Source organism: Rattus rattus, chromosome 4 (genome assembly GCF_011064425.1).
Source record: "Rattus rattus isolate New Zealand chromosome 4, Rrattus_CSIRO_v1, whole genome shotgun sequence".
Taxonomy (NCBI): Eukaryota; Metazoa; Chordata; class Mammalia; order Rodentia; family Muridae; genus Rattus; species Rattus rattus.
In genome coordinates this window covers 143699581-143716655 of record NC_046157.1, presented here as the reverse complement: position 1 = coordinate 143716655, position 17075 = coordinate 143699581, and the positions used below count along the sequence as shown (strand labels likewise).

At 37.9% G+C, this 17075-nt stretch overlaps 1 protein-coding gene across 1 annotated transcript in view; it reads right to left on the bottom strand.

Annotated features, from left to right (window-relative positions):
* The window catches only part of Spag16 (sperm associated antigen 16), a 523611-nt gene that overhangs the window by 374861 nt on the left and 131675 nt on the right, over positions 1 to 17075 (bottom strand). The gene's annotated exons all lie outside the window — the stretch shown is intronic.

Sequence of the window (17075 nt, the reverse complement as noted above, 5' to 3'; positions counted from 1 at the left end):
AGGAGGAGGAGGAGGAGGAGGAGGAGGAGGAGGAGGAGGAGGAGGAGGAGGAGGAAGAAGAAATGGGCTTGTAGTTTTCAGTGCCTGTCCTGAGCTCAGTTTGACACTAATGTTCTCTTCACATGCTTCCCACTGCTCGCTCTGCTCATCTCAGGATAATACAGTGTAAAGTATTATGCTCTGCTCAACTCAGGACATTTCCAACTTAATACTAATTTCTCTAATTTTGTAGGTACTGGTTTGTTTGATACTCAGTGATCCTGAGCCTTTGAAATTAGGCCATGATAGCTTTGTAATTTTTTCCTGTTCTTGGTTAATGAATAAATTTCCGAAAGAATTATTTTCTCTGAATCTTTAAGAGTCTTCACATCTTTTGAATTTTAGTATCATTCGGACGGTTTTATGTCCTGGGGAAAAGAAATAAATTACTCATTTGGAAATCTTCTCAGTGTTTGGCTTTGCTTTTATTGATTCTCACACATTTCAGAGAGAAGTGTAGTGTTTCATGAACTTTCTGCTTTTGCTGCTTTTGCTACTTTTCTGCTTTTGCTATATGTCTGAGGCTCTGTGACTCTTTGAGGCTGTTCATCCAAATCCAGAGGGCATCAATACTGAAGATTCATGTGTCACTTCTTCCATAAAAACAGCCCGCCTACAATGCTCTTCTCCATAAAATGTAAAAACGTAGTCTCACGAATTCTGTGGTCTCTCGTATCATTTTCAGGCTTCTTCTTAATGCTCTTGAGTTAAAGGAGAAACTAAACTAAACCTTTATGTGTTTTCAGTCCCCTCACTCTATAGTTCTCTTCAAAGTTGTTTCTTGACACCTTGTGTGCTTGAAGGCAGACTTTCCTACTCGCAGGCAGAGGGACTGTTGCCCCGTGCTTTGCATTGCTCCTGGTCACTCTTGTGAATGATGCATAGCGGAAGTGAGAAATCTGGGGCCAGGAATTATTACTCAGAAACTGGTATTTATTTTTTAATAGATGATTAAAATTGACCTTTATGGTCATTTTTACTCTGGAGATTTTTTTGTAAGCAAATTTTGCCCAAACACTATATCTATAGGCAAGTTTCTCAGATCAAATAGATGCTGTCAAAATAATGCCACCAGAAACTGTTTAGTGTCACGAGGAGCTAACATTTTGCCTCCAGTTAAAGCAAGAGTCATTCAACTGTATCTAAGCCGTAAATAAATATTAACTCGTATGACCTAACCTTGCTGATTGATGGCCTGATTAAATTAAAAGGAAATCTTGGCAAGTTACTGCTGTTTATACAAAATTTTGTTATGACATAAAATGTTAATAAAGCTGCAAATTTTCTTGCTAGAAAAGCATTTCAGTATATCTGAAGGTGTTCAAATGCAGGGACATCACACCTAGAAAGACCTCATCCTCAGATTAGTCCCTACCATCTGTCTCCAGTTTATTTTACTTTGAATATGCTTTGGACTACACTAATTACTTGTTGTTGTGGTTGTTGTTGTTGTTGTTGTTGTTGTTGTTGTTGTTGAAAGCAACTTAAATAGGAGTTGATTTGGGCTTCCAGAAGAACATGTTAATATTGACAGAGAAAGCATGGTGGTGGCAGTGGAAACTGAGAGACACTTCTCTACCTCATGCAGGAAGCAGAGTGAACAAGCATAGGACCAAGGCTATAAACCTTCACAGCCTTCACATAGTGATCTTCCTCCAGCAAGTCTACAGCTTCCAAAAGTCCCATCACCTCATCAAAGGGACCAAGTGAGTGAACACAGCAGGCCGCTGGGAGTATTCCTCACTCAAACAAACCACAAGATCTGATCCATGTCTGCATTGGCAAGCTGATCTGTGACACAGCTATCCTTTCCACTTCAACAGTCTTAAAAGACTCCATCAAATTCTCCACACAGCATGGCCTAGACTTCTCAGTGGCTACAATCAAAGTAGTGTCAAGACAGCAAGCGCTTCTGGTTAGTATTGTTGTGGACACATGAGGAAATCCATGGAAGTCTTAATAATCTAATCAATATGCCTTATTTTGTTTTTATTGTCACATTTTTCATGGAGAACTAAAGTTTTTCTTAGCATTGGATGATCCACAGGTGAATAGCAATGGCAGTTTAGGAAATTATAGCAGGCTTAAAAAAACGAGGGGTTTCAGAAGCGACTAAAGGGTGTGTTAGTATAATCAGATGAAGGCCAAGGAAAAGCGCATAGACATTTTCTCCTCAGTTCTTCAATGAAGATTATCAAAAAAAAAAAAAAAAAAAAAAAACCAAAACCAAAACCATTTAGTAGCGTCCCCCATCTTTAAGCTCGTTGAGGAGGAGATAAACTAACAAATTAAGTTCAATGGCTGGAATAACCTACCCCAACATAATGTTCCAGCTAGCACACTATGGCAAAGTCAGTTTGAAACAGAGGAAAACGATGACTTACAAAGAAGTTTTAAAGATTGGTTGACTATGAAAAGATCTCAAACTGGAATTGGGGAAGAATGAGAATTCCATATGATTACTTGTTTTCAATTCAAAGGCTAAATTTCTAGGATAAGGACTATGTATAAAAGAACATATCAGTAGAAGTTTCAGAATTTTATTTTGAGTTTATTTATTTTTCAATGTCTGTGGGATGTCATGGGGGGTTATTTAGTATAGATAAACCTAATCACAAAGACAGATTTAACCTCATGTATGAAGAATGTACCAGTCCAGTGACCGTGTGCAGCAAACCATAGTCTCCAAATGTTTAAATCATGGCAAAGCAGCTTATGTTCCATCTGTGAAGACCATACTCGGCTGTCTGTAATGAACTTCCGGTGTCACCTGGGTTTGTCCTGGTACTGCTTTAAGGCCAAGTGATGTGGGTGGTTCAGTGTCTTCCAGTATCAGCGAGACTGTAGCTACTTCAGATATGTTGATGGCTTCCGTATGTCCTACCTTTTATGCCTTTCTTACTCTAAGCTAGATGTGTTCTCCTAGGAAAGCTCAGGGTCAGACACTGGTAAGTCCAATTATGCAAGAGAACACTGAGCACTGTGCTTGGAATTGACAAATGTCAGAAACGAAGACTGGGAGGACCACAACGCTGGAGTCAAAGGCTCAGATGGAGATGAAATTGGGAAATTGTAACAACTTGCTGAATTTTACATTTTTTGTGAACAATGAAATCATGCATCAAATTTGCACCTAATTATCTCATTCTGTTCTTTTTATTCTTACATGTTATATATAATATAATATACCAATGTCTCACACTATTCCTCTAAAATGAGTCAATTTAAGTAATTATATGTGAGCACCCCTTTGGGGAGCGGCGGGGAGCATTAAAAGACAAACTCCTCAAAGAAGTATAACGTTTAAAGTGAACAGAAGGGCTAGGTTGAGATTAGAGGCCATGAAGGAGGAACCAGAAAGCCGAAGTGTTCCAGTGTGGAATGACTGTGAAAAGGAACAGACAAGAATGCTCTGGGAATGAAGGCTAATAACAAGGCCAGCACCACGGAGGTGTGAAACCCATTATGGAATGAAGATGCTTGTTGTGCTTGTCAACCTGACGTGTGTTTGGTGAATGTAATGAGAGATTTCAGAGGTGTTGCTGCAGTGAATTAAAGAGGCAGCCCCAAAGCTTTCCTCTGTGAGCTTTATTCTTGAAACTTTTAATTGTACCACCCTGGGCATTGTATGTAAAACAATCAGGACCAGAGTCCCAATTTCTCATGTTTGAAAACTAACTGCCAAGGCCAGGTTAAGAAAAACTGTATTAGACCCAAACCTATAGTTTTAATGAATTCTCTGTCCATAATTGTGGACATCAAACGAAAATAGTCTAATATATATTCTTAGAAATTATTTTAGTTTAGTTTAGTTTTGCTATAAAGTATTTTTCTTCATGTGTTTGCTGTCTGTGATTGGCATACATCTCAATAAGACCTACTGTAGTTCTGTTAAATATTAACCAGGACATCATTTTGCACCATTTGGGAAGTTGTGAAATTTTAGCTTGATCCAAAAATCTTGCTCAGGATATTAAACATGACAGCTTCAAAGCTTGCCAAGATGTTGTTGACAATTGACCTAACTTTGATGAAGCTAGTAAGAAATTAAAAATCTTCCTGGTAGGCTTCTATCAAAAGCTTTGAAGATTTGACATAGTGTAAAAAATTTCATCTATGAGCAGGTGCAGCCTATAGGTAGTAAATAACATTAAATTTTTGAGAAAAAAAACCTGCAGTTGGAAGGTAAGATGATAGTTTTTAGTGATTTGCAGCACCAAGGATAACTAACTTCATAGCACATGAAAAAATAGAAAATATGACTAGTTTTGGTTTTTAAAACAATAACAAGAAAAAGAAATAAAAAGAGAAGAAAAACAACCCCTAGTCTCATATCATCACACTTAGCAAACCTATTTTGTGTAAGTGGACATCAAATTCCCTTTGGGATTTTTCTATTTCATTTATTTTATCAATAAGAGCCTGCTTTGGAGAAAGGAATAAATCACATTTAAATGAAATACAAGAGATTACACCAGTAGCCGAGCTCTTTGCCTTGACTAATCCAATAGATTTGGCCAAATATCTCAATGTCAAAAGCATTATAAGTATTCTACAAGGTAAGCCTGGCAAGGAGAAATCAATAACAGTCTATTGGATTTGATTAAAATGTTTACTTCCCCCTACCAGCCTCCCCCTTCTTTAGCTAAATGGCCCTTCCTTGTGCTGATCTGATCTGTGTTATAGTAATTGGCTTCCCTGTCTGCGTCATGGTGCCTCAGTCAGAGAACTCAGTCCTGAATCATACTCTTCTGTGTTTCCATGATTTCAGGGTTTAGGGCTCTTGTCTGGTGGTGCTGAACTCCATAACAATTAAAACAGGTTTTCACAGATCCATTTATACAAATTATTTCTTTGTATATTTATCCACTTTTATATTTTTAATCCATAAATTATTTATTTGTTCATTATTAAGTTATACAAAGTATATCTTTTTCCAATTTGTAACTCTAGAATGTGCTGTGTAGGCTTTGCAAGGAGGTGGCATGTGCTGCATGTTAGCTCTGTTCAACCGTGAGAAGCTCAACCGTAGTTGCATCTTTCAGGTATTTTGCTCACAGTAGATTCTCCTGTTTTATTGGACACCAGAAAACTGATATTGGTGATTATCTGACCTATCAGAGACTTTGTGGTTCTCCTCTTTTTGTCTCAAATGTTCCCAAAGCAATTTGCCTCAGTATTTGTGGACTTAACTCTCAACCTTTCCTCAGGGATTGATTTCAAATTTGCTTCATAAGAACATTTTTGCTAAAATTTCAAAATTATGGTATTTATCCATAACTTTCCCATCCATAATTCCCATCCAAAATTAAAGTATTTATAATGTTCCCATCCAAGCATCCATTTCATAATATATCTGTGAAGACAGAGTTAGGGGTGGATCTGCGAACCGTGGTGCCTCCTTAATACCACATGGCACTAACATCTATTTGCCTCTTGACTAATAGTTTATGTACTGTTCAGGGTTTCTGGATGTATGGATCATGGCACATCATATGTCTCACGTCCATACCATCCATGTTGACTGGTTTTCTTGTTCTTTTGTACTACTTTTATCATAATTAGGTCAAGGACAGTTGTTACTCCAACATGCACTGAAAAGAATGATGTTTCAGAGAGTGCTATCCCAGGACCTTTAGAAAAGGACTCAGATGAACTTTCTGAATTTGTGACATCTTCTTCCTTACTACTGACAGTAACTGACTGATTGGATACAGAACAAAACATGCTGTTGTGTTTCCTATGACTTAATCTTTCTTCTTCATCCACTCTCAACTCTCCATCAAAATCATTCTCTTTGTGAGGTCCTGATATATTTCAGCCATTCAAGGAGGATTTGGTAAAGAGACCTTTCTTCATTGATTTCCGTTTCAATTCGCATTAACTATCACCTTTTCAATTATGACCGTATAAAACTCAAACTCATTTAGTTTGAAGAAATATTTGGTCTCTCCTCTATCCTGATGCTTCAATGGTTTATAAAATTGAACAGCAAACAAATACAGTTACTGCGTATGAAAAATTATAGTTTTCTTTAAAAATCAAAAGTAATTTATGTGTCTTAATGTATACTTTTTATTAACATGGCATCAAGGTGGCACCACACTTGATGAGATTTAGAAAAAAGAAAGCATTAGGATGTTGCTTAGAAGAAATGCAGATTGAGAATGATCAGATAGCATTTTGTCCTCTTTTCTGTTTAAATATAAATTGAAGTAGAAACATACAACAAAATAATTCACCAGCAGATATTGAAAATTGTGTTCTCACATAAGCTTTAATAAAAATACCTAAACAAACAAATAAATATACAAAAACCCTCTTGTATAATGTTTCTATCTCCAGTAAATTCCTCAGTCTTTCACATGTTCTCAGGAAGTAAAATTTCAAAATCTAGGGACTCTTCAACCATACTCACCAACTTAGGTGAGTACATTATGAGGTATGTACATTGAAGAGAGCAGGCAACCATGGGGCAAGAGAGACTCTACAGCAAAAATTTATCATTTACCACAGTCCACTTTATTTATGAAAGTGACATCATTTCCAAGAACCCCACATGTATCAGTAAAAACTCTCAAGTGATCACCCTAGCCATAGGAGCAAACAATATTCTAGAGAAGGTATACTTGGAAGGAAGACTTTAAAAAAACAAAGAAAGACTGTTCCTCAGGGTATCTCTCTTGACTACTGTATCTTAAAAAGTCTCATTATCCAGTTAAGCATCTCTGTACCTAATCAGTACTTGTAGGCATACCCAAACCAACCTACACACCTAGTCACCAACCACACTCTGCACCTAAACACATATATGCACACATATACACACATACCCACATACTAACTACACATCACACACTATACACTCCCCTCCATACTTCAGGAGCATCCCAACTCCCCACGTAAACATACTCTTCCAGATTAATGCCCCATGATACTATACACACCAACATACCAAACACATTACATGTATACCCGGAATATTCACACCCAGTTCCCACTCAAACTAACTTATACCCTCACACACATATAATACACACACACACACACACACACACACACACACACACTACACACACCTATATAATACATATTCAAATCACCCACTTACCCATATGTATTCCTAAATACTCCTACACAGTTACATAAACCCACACATACTACACATATTCACATAGGCCCACATTGTACACACAAAGAACCCAAAATCACACAGCCCTATACACACCACAAAATACCTCCAACCCATCTCCATGTATATGAAATAGATATGAAGCATACAACTTCTTTGGCTACTAAACTGTAATAAGAAGAACAAGTAACTAATCACAAAGGTTGAGGAGAATTTACTCCAGCACATCAAAGCAAAGTAACTTAAAACATACAGAATTTAAAAGGGGAGAAAATATAAAATGCATTCTTTTTCATGGAAGCTTGCAATTATCATTGTTACTACAGAGAAAATAGCAAAGTTGTTGTAAATATTGGGGAGAAGAGACCCAAAGTGAAAGACAAATGCTCCAACATAAAACTACCCATATGGTCACAAAACAAAACAAACAAACAAACAAAAGCATTCAAATGAATTAAAAGTTTCTTTAATTGGAAAGTCATTAAAAAAAACAAAATCAAGTTTTAGGATATAGCACTATCAAAATGAAGCCTTGCTAATTATGGACTCCAGTGATAAACCCACAAAAGAGGTAAGAAATTATGTACAAAGAGATAGAAAACAAAAACAAGCTATTTTCACATATTCTCCAGCAGCCATGAATGCCAGAAAGTGCCAGAGGTAAATCTACAAAGAAAACTACAGTCCCTGTGCATCATATCTGAACAAGCTCTGTTAATCATGCCTACTAAAAGTTCAAAACACACATACTCATGCCTCACTGAAGGAAACCCACAAATACAGAGGCAGTACCAAACACAGAGCATCCACCAAGACAAATGAGGGTAGAGCCACAGGGACAAAGGGCTAGAACATTCCATGCAAGAAAATGCTAGAGCCCTGCTAACATCTGAGTGAGAGGAAGCAAGATGTTGCTGGCATCACACAGTTTATAAACGTATTAGAACTCAAAGGCAAAGGATTGGAAGAACCACTTGGAATAAATAACATCAATGAGACACCTGGCAAGCCTGCTACCCAACCATAAAACAGACTTAAAACAAAGACAGAAAAGCGAATCTGTTAGTAAAGGACTGGTAATGTCAAAGTTGGTTAATATTAGATCAGAGTGTGCTATGTGGGAATATATTTTAAAACTTGAGGAGTGTGTACCAATTGGAATCTGCCAAAGAAGAGGAGTTTAACATCCTAATTCCTGTGTACTTCAAAGTTGGGCATTGGAAGGCATAGTGTGAAAGTGAAACATTTTCTTTCTTTTCTTCTTTATTTTTAATCTATTTTTTAACTTTTTAAAAGGACATTTTATTGGTTCTTTGTGAATTTCATACCATGCACCCTAAGCCCACTCATTGACCCCTTCCCTCCTTGTACCTGTTCTTCTGAAAAGAGAGGGAAAAACCTCGTTTTGGAAACAGTAGTGTGTCACACTGTATCCTACAGTATAACATTTTGTCCACACTTCTTTGCATGACCCATTAGCCTCCTATGAGCCCCCTGGCTTCTGCTACTCTATCAATACCAGAATCTCACTGAGATTCCCCTGTTGTTGCCTGGTGTCATGGAGATCCTGTAGTTTTGGATCTGTAGGACCAGCCCCTCCATGCATTCTAGCAGTTTATCAGTGGGGTAGATGTTGGGGTGGGCTAAGTCAAAGTCCTGGATCTGACTGAGCCTGGGAGGTATCTGAGCTGATCAGCCTGTGGGTGCTACCACTCCCACATCCTCTGGACTGGCTCATTGGCAACCCTGGCAACTAAGGTGCAGGGTCACCTCTCTCAAGTGCTGCAGCAGGTGAGGGGCAGGGACAGCTCTCCTGATCTCATGACCTGGGGGCAAAGGGATACAGTGAAAAGGAGAGGACAGGCAGTTGGAGTTAGGCTGGGCAGGTGTGGGTGTGTGGGAAGGGTAATTTTACCTGGGGTTCAGGATGCTAGCCTACCCTCTTATAGGATTGGAGACTTCTTTCTGTCCTATGGTGTGGGTCAGGATATGGTGATCTACTTTAAACTCCTTTGACATAATTTAAAACTAGATGTGTAGACACGGTTCAGAGTTCCTGTTCTACCTTCAGTCATCTTACTTAATATTAATATCTTACATAAAGTTAGTAAAATTAGCAAACAAGAAACTGATGTCAGGACACCACTTTTAACTGAGTATGTCCATTAAAATACAGCCACATTCCAGCCCTCCATATTCTGTGTTTCAGAATCTAGTCTGAGAGCTGCCGTTGCATGGTCTTAGATGTCTCCCCTCTCTAGTCTCTGGTGGCCCTCCCCTTTCTCTCATGATCCTGACATTCTGGATAGAATATCAGCAATATATTTTGTAAAAAAGACTCTTTTTTTTTTTTTTTGGAGGGACTGGTTCTTTATTCAAAATGTCACTTGTCTTGAACCCCCAGTGAACTAGACTGTCGGGGGAGGGCGGCAATGGGGGAGGGTGGGGAGGGAACACCCATAGGAAGGGGGAGGGAAGGATGTTTGCCCGAAACCGGAAAAGGAAAAAAAACTTGAAAAAAAAAAAAAAAAAACAAAAAAAAAAAAAAAAAACAAAAAAAAAAAAACAAAAAAAAAAAATAACAACAAAAAAAAAAAAAAAAAAAAAAAAAATGTCACTTGTCACTATTCAGTATCAAAACAGTTTTTTCTAGGGTTCTCTTTCTCCGGTCGGAGGAGTACAAACAAGCCAGGAATCTGCAGGCCCCACCTAACAGGCTGAGGAGAAACCACCTGAACATGGCAATTGGGTGGGGACACTTGAAAGATCAGCACACCACTAGCCCACAGACTGCAAAGAATTCTCACAGCCAGTGGGCTGGCCAAGGTAACCCAACCCCCCAAACACAAGTAAAAAGACTCTTGAAGTGCACTGGTCTTATGTTTTCTCCTTATCAAGCATGGGGACTTCTGAAAAAAAAAATCAGAGTTGATCTTTCCACAATGCATCATATTACTGAAACTCATGGTTAAGAATAATAGCAATTTACATTTTACTGTTTTTTCATAGTGAAAAATAAGCTCAAAATAATAGCAACTATTACAAAAATATGAATTTAAAGATATGAGTAATGTGGTTTCAATTTTGACAAAATACTCCCTAAAAGTTAACACAATTGAATTTTCATTTCCTCCATCTCCTTTCTGACACCTTTGCATTGATTTCTTATTTACAATTAGCAAACAGGCGCAGAAACAATTCTAGAAATAAATTTTGGTAAATACTGAGTACAGTTATTGCTAGAAGGGAAGAATTTTGATATATTAGTAAATTGTACTTTCTTTAATATTTTGTTGTTTTATTCAGTTTATTTATATGGCATATCACAGTTTCGTTATTAAAAATGTATTCAGTAACTACGTAGAAAACTCATTCAGCTTGTGCTGGGTGTGACCTTCCGCATGTGTACAACAAACAAGCAAAAAGAAACAGATAGCAGCAGGGCGTGTCTCAGTACAGAGTCATTATGCTTGTGGAGGGAGGGAGAACTGCTGCCATATTGATAATGAATCGTTGTCAATCATCAGTTCATGCACACAAGGAAGATATTCTCTAATACATTCTAATTAAATTACTCTGCTCTTAGAAATAATACACTCTGAAAGACTCTTCACCAAATGATATTTTCATTTTAAAGGGAAATATAAGTAATATTTTTCTTTTATGCAAGTTTACATTTGATAAATTAATCCAAGCTTAAATGTCCCTTAAATGCAAGCACTGTATTAAATATAATGTACAAGCAAGTATGCCCTATTATTAAGAACCAACAAGATACAAAGAAATCCTTCTCTAAACCACTTGAAGCAAAAGTCCAAGCCTCTCGTGTGAAGAAATTAATTAGAGCCATCCTCTAGCACACTATTGATGGTGATTTGAAAATATTCCCAGACATTGATTAGTGCTGAAAAGTATGAATGGAAGCAGTGTTAAGTTTAGTGTAACTCATCTGTAGAAAATGAATGCTAGCAGAAGAGATGTGTTCTGGAGCTATAGGAGCCATAGAAGAGGTGATGTGTCACAGGTACCTTGGTTCAATAATGATGACTGCATCCTGTATCATATGTAATAAAGCAAACCAAGATCTATATCCTAACTTTATAATAAAACAATCTCACTGCTTCTCCTTCCAGTTGTTGAGGTTGGGAGGGATAATCAGAGAGGCTAAAGGTGTGTACCATGCTGCAGCTGTATTCCTCACCGCACATCATCTGTTTTCATTCACTTTTCTTCAGTTTTAAATAGGCATCGTGTGAGTACACTTAGAAGAAATTAGGCAATGTACACTATTCTCTTGGTCTACCACAGTGGATTCTCTACCAAGTCCAAGCCCAAAGAATACTACACGGAGAGGATTTCTGTCTTTGACATGTTCTCAGGTCAATAGGTACCACAAATCTTTATTTGTTATAGTTACCATGAGACCACATTTGCACCTTATGACTTTTTAAGCAGCCATTAAAATTTTATTTTAAAATGTTATATATTGTATTTTGATCATTATTTTCCTACCTAACTCCTCCTAGACATCTCCCACCTCTTTACCAAATAAATTTTTCTTTCTGTCTCTCTGTCTCTCTTCCTCCCTTTTTCCCTCCTTCCTTCCCTCCCTCCATCCCTCCTTCTCAAAACCAAGACAAACATAAATGGAAATCTAAACAAACAAAAAACTAATAAGAAAAACAATACCAAATAAGACAAAATGAAACAAAGGTCCCATAGAAAAACTTGCAGTTTGTTTTTTGTTAAGAGACATGGAGTTTGTTTAATGTTGGTCAACTTCCTGGCCATGGGCCTGCCCTGAGCCATGATCGGTATATCCAGTGTCATTCTAGGGGAGAAAACTGATTTTCCCTTTGCCAGCAGGTATAAATTACAGACAGTTCTTACAGTTCTTTAGTTAGGAATGGGACCTCATGTTTCATTCCCCATCTTGGTCCTGGGACCCGTCTGGTTCGAATGTGTGCAGGTCTTACAGATGCTGCTACAGTCGCTGAGTTCATATGAACATTCATCCATTCATCCTGTTGCATCTTGGAGGACATTGTTCCCTTGGAATCACCTACCACCACTGGATCCTACAAATGTTATTTCTTCCCTCATGGATCCCTGAGCCTTGGGGGAAGGGGTTTCATTTTATAAATTTTACTTTAGGGCAACTCAGAATGATGCAGGGTTTCTTTATTTCTCCACAAAAATTATTTAATAGTTTGTGGGGGTCAAATCTTGCGTTGACAATACTGTCTCAAAAAATTGCCATGAATTTAGATGTCTTTACTATAGTCAGTAAAATATTGATATTGTTGAACAATTTTTAGCTGTGATGTAATTTGTCTTAGTAGTACTCAATATTAGTGTATTGTTGCTTTGTCCCTCCAAGTTCAATCTTTCGACTCCTTAAGAATGCCATCACCTTGATCTATCTATATGCTTTGCAGCCGAGTTACATAAAGGATCTCCATAATCAATAAGTTAGCTATAAAAAAGTTCTAAAGATGATACCTGGTATTACATGAGAGTGGGCATGCTCTCTTGTCAGATAATTAATGTACATTTTATATATCGATAATATATCGAATGTTTTACTATCATTCTGTAGTGTACATGTATCTAAATTACATATGGATTCATATTGCATAAATATGTATCTGTATGTGTGTGTAAAAGCAAATTGTCAATGGACTTTGCTTAATTCAAAGAGTGAAGGTATGCTTTGAATTATAGTAATGTATTCTTAAAGCTTGATTCAGATGGGTTCTTTAAGAGTTTCAAATAGTGTACAAATTACATGATCTAAAAATGAAACAATTTATGTTTAAAGAAAACCACAGTGAGAGTTAAATTCACTACCCTTGGGAACCTTGTTACAGTATTTTCAAGATTTAGCATTCAGCATTATGACTGGAGGGCATGTTAAAACATGAATTTAAATCCCAAGTTCTAGTGTATCTTAGTCAGACAGTTTGCAGCAAGTCAGAGAGATTGCCTTTGTCCAAGTTTCTCAAAACTGCTTATCCTGACTATTGGGTTCTGTGAGTACACATGGACACAGGTGGTGGTAATGTTGTAGTTGTTACCGCAGTGGCCCTGTTGGGCAACACACAATCACTTTTCCATGACAGGGTTTGAAGAATACTGCATCAGAGTCTTCTGATAGACAGAATCCCACTGCTTCATTTTATATTGAGAACACACTGCCGTTGAGTACCTTGTGTCCCTGGGGAGCTGAAGACCAAGAGCCCAGAGTCAAGCATTCGTTCCCAGTGATCCTAGTGAAGAGAAAGTGTAGAAATAGAATACTCCTGGCCACACTCCTATATTTGGGGCATGTGATGTTGTTCTGAGTGGATGAATGGAATTGAATCTACTATGTACATGGAAATAACATTAACATGAGGGATCTCCAATGATACACTATATTTCTGTTTGGCGTGTTTCTTTTTCAAGTAACTTTAGAGCCCTGTAAGATATAAAGAACTATCAGTGGTTGTCATAAAGGCAACAGCTTCAGTACTGCTGCTTCATAAGCTGTCATTGCTTGCAATTTCAGAAAGATATATTTTGCAATGATAAAAACATTTGCATTTAAAATATTAATTAAAAATACAAATAGACAAAATTCTTCAAGTTCATGTATCCTCAAAGCAACAAAAGTGCATCTCTATAATAACCATAATATGTTTGAAAATTGACGAAGATAAATATTTAAATACTTAAATATTTATTATGGGTAAAATCCTTTAGAAGATGCCTGAATTCCTATGTAAACAGTATTCTTAATACATTACACTACAGTGCAGAATAAAACTTCACAAAATCTACTGGGTATGTAATTATTATATTGTACCATCAAGAAAGCCTTAGGCTTATATTTCTAATATTCCTGTGAAGAGGAAAATAGTTATTTTCCTAAGAATATTTCAGGATATGGGAGATAGCAATTCTGAGAACTAAAATTTGCCCCAGTAAGATCTCCCTGCCTGCCTTCCCCCTTACCTCTTTCAATACTGAAAGGTCTACCTATACTAAGTATCCTACCAAGTCTGCATAGTTGGACTCCACCTTATCTTGGTCATAAACCCCAATTTTTCTGTGCGAACAATAGATTTCCTGGAACATGGAAGTGAGAATGATCGTCCCTGATCCCATTAACAAACAACAGAAAGGAGGATTTTCTGCTCAGTGTTACTTGTCTTCAAAGTCTCCAAAGCACTGTGTCCCATGCAAGCAACAAGTCAAAAGAGAATCTACAGAATTTACTTTTTAGTGTTCTCTTTCTGAGACATAGTCTTAGCTCGACCTGCCTCTGCCTCATGAGGGAGCAGTGTAGTTTCTCTTTTACAGCTAACAATATTGAAAAACTACAAGTTTCAAAAGCAGCAAGACCTTTTCAGGACAAAGATACGACGAGAGCAAATGAGTTCCAGAAGGGAAGAGCTACTGAGTATTAAACCTCATTCACTATAGACTCATGATGAAGAACTCAGAGTTGATAGTAAAGTCCCTGCCTAACTTGTTAAGAAAAATTCCATTCATAGTGAATGTTGTAACCTTGGTGATATGTATCTGTGTACAAATTAAGTCTTGTAATATTGTGGGGAATTGTAATGGAATACTTACCTAGTCATAGCTTCAGCTTTCCTATTCATTGCTGGGACCTATGATATTCAGAGCAGACCAGAGAAGTGTTTAATAGTGGGGAGATGCTTGGATTTGATTATTCACATGTTCCTATTGCTTCTTTCTCTCATCTACATCTGCAGTAATGGAAGGACAGGAGAGTAAATTAGCTACATTTAAAGAAGGCTTAGACTAATGGTACTTAGGTTGAAACAATGGTGTTTAGACTTCTGAAAAATGGCTTTATAATCTTAATTGCTCAATGAAGTTTCAGGGTAAGAATACAGGAATACAATATAACTCTAACTAGAGTCAGCCATTTTTTTTCCTTGAAAGAAACAGATCTCATCAGGAAGACTAGTGAACATATGTGGCTAAAGGAAATAGTTTGAAAATGAAACATGAGAACCAAACAGTAAGGGTATTTAATGCCTACAAATGAAATTTAAATAAAGAAAATCTCATATTTTAGTATATGAAACTAAAAACGTGTGTGTGTGTGTGTGTGTGTGTGTGTGTGTGTGTGTGTGTGTGTGTAGTCTTATTTTTAGTTCCAGGATATGAGGTAATAAGGAAAAGTTTGAATAAAAAAGTTTGATAGAGTAGGTGTAGTTCTATTGATAAAGTGCAAGCATGAAGGCCTGCTTTTGATGTGCAGAACCCATGTGTGAAGCCAAGCATGATGACACACACTGGGAACCAGGAAAGTGGGGTCAGAGGTAGGCAAGATCCAGGTCCCACTCAGAGACCCTGCCTCGAAGAAACAATGTGTAAGGTGTCTGAGCAATGACACTGGAGACACTCCTCTGACCTTCATATGCATTTGCATGTGCATTTGCACACATACACATACATACGTGAATACAAACACAGAAAGAGAGAGGGAGAGAGGGAGAGGGGAGGAGGAGGGAGTAGAGGGGAGTGGAGGGGAGGGAGAGGGAACACCTCAAGAACTAGTGCGCACAGCATGTGGCAGACAGTTGTCCTCCAAATAAATAAAGAATAAAGCGATGCTGTTGTTCCACTCAGGGACAGGAAGCTAAGAAGCACATCATTTATTCTCTGTAAAAGAGAAAATGTTTGATATAAACGTGATGCTCTCTGTGAGCCTATCAGATAGCTAGGGTACGGTGCATACATGAAACCTGGAAGTCAAGGCAAGCAAGTGTATGCAAGGAGGGATGGAGTGTGACCAGCCATCAAAGGCTGGACAAGGAAGAAAGCTGTGCCATGCCTGAGGGCAGGAGGAATTGTGCTGACATCTGTCATACACTAGAGTCTATGTGAGGCCACTACACAGAAGAGACTACCTGGAATGTATGGAGTTCTCCAAGTAGATCTGTCTGGGGACTGGGATACTGGTGGGAACATTCCTGAGTGGGGTTGCCTGAGAAGGGTCGGCACTCTACAGGTAACATCCACTCTGAAGAAAAATAGACAAGATACTTTAGAGTGTAAGTGGTGAAATAATATAATTGTAAACAGAATTAGACTTAGGGATATGTGATTCATATCAAACCCAGGAGGGTTGAGATTAGAAAGTTCTAAAATACTGTTATTTTGAGATCATCAATTATAAAAAACATCAAATTCTATACTAATTACAGAAACAATGTTCCTGGTACCATGGTAGGATTTTGCCCTTCCTCATCAGAGATGTTAATAGTGTGGCTGGCTTAAGTGTGGACTCAGAGTCTTTTTGAGCTCTGCAACAATTGCTCCTTCTAAAATATTCAATGGCATAGAAATTTATTTCTATTTATCCTTTCAGGAAGGGGTAGATAAGAATCATTGGCAACTATTGTCTCTACAGGCAGATCCCCAGTTCCGGCTGGGCAGCTAGCTAACCTAATTAGAGAGACTCCAGCCTCAGAGAAAGATCCTGTCACCTGACAGTGACATTCAAGAACACACGTGCACACACACACACACACACACACACACACACACACACAAAACACAGGGGGGGAGGGGGAAGGGGAGGGGAGAGGAGAGAGAAACATGGATGTACACACATATACATACACTAAGAAAAAATACTGTGTCTAAGTCTGTTTAGAACTTTCCCCGCGTTTGTACAGAGCATGGCTCTACACTGTTCTTACCTGAAGCATTTTGTGAAGCAGATCGGAGTATTGATGTTGAAAAACGATTGTATTCCATTCCACATTTATTTTGAGTTGCAGGTGTTGGAAGGTATATCCTATCTCCACCGACCTCAAATATATTGTCAAATCAATCCTCATAAGTCTTGAACTTGATGGCACAGTCACGATTTTTTGGT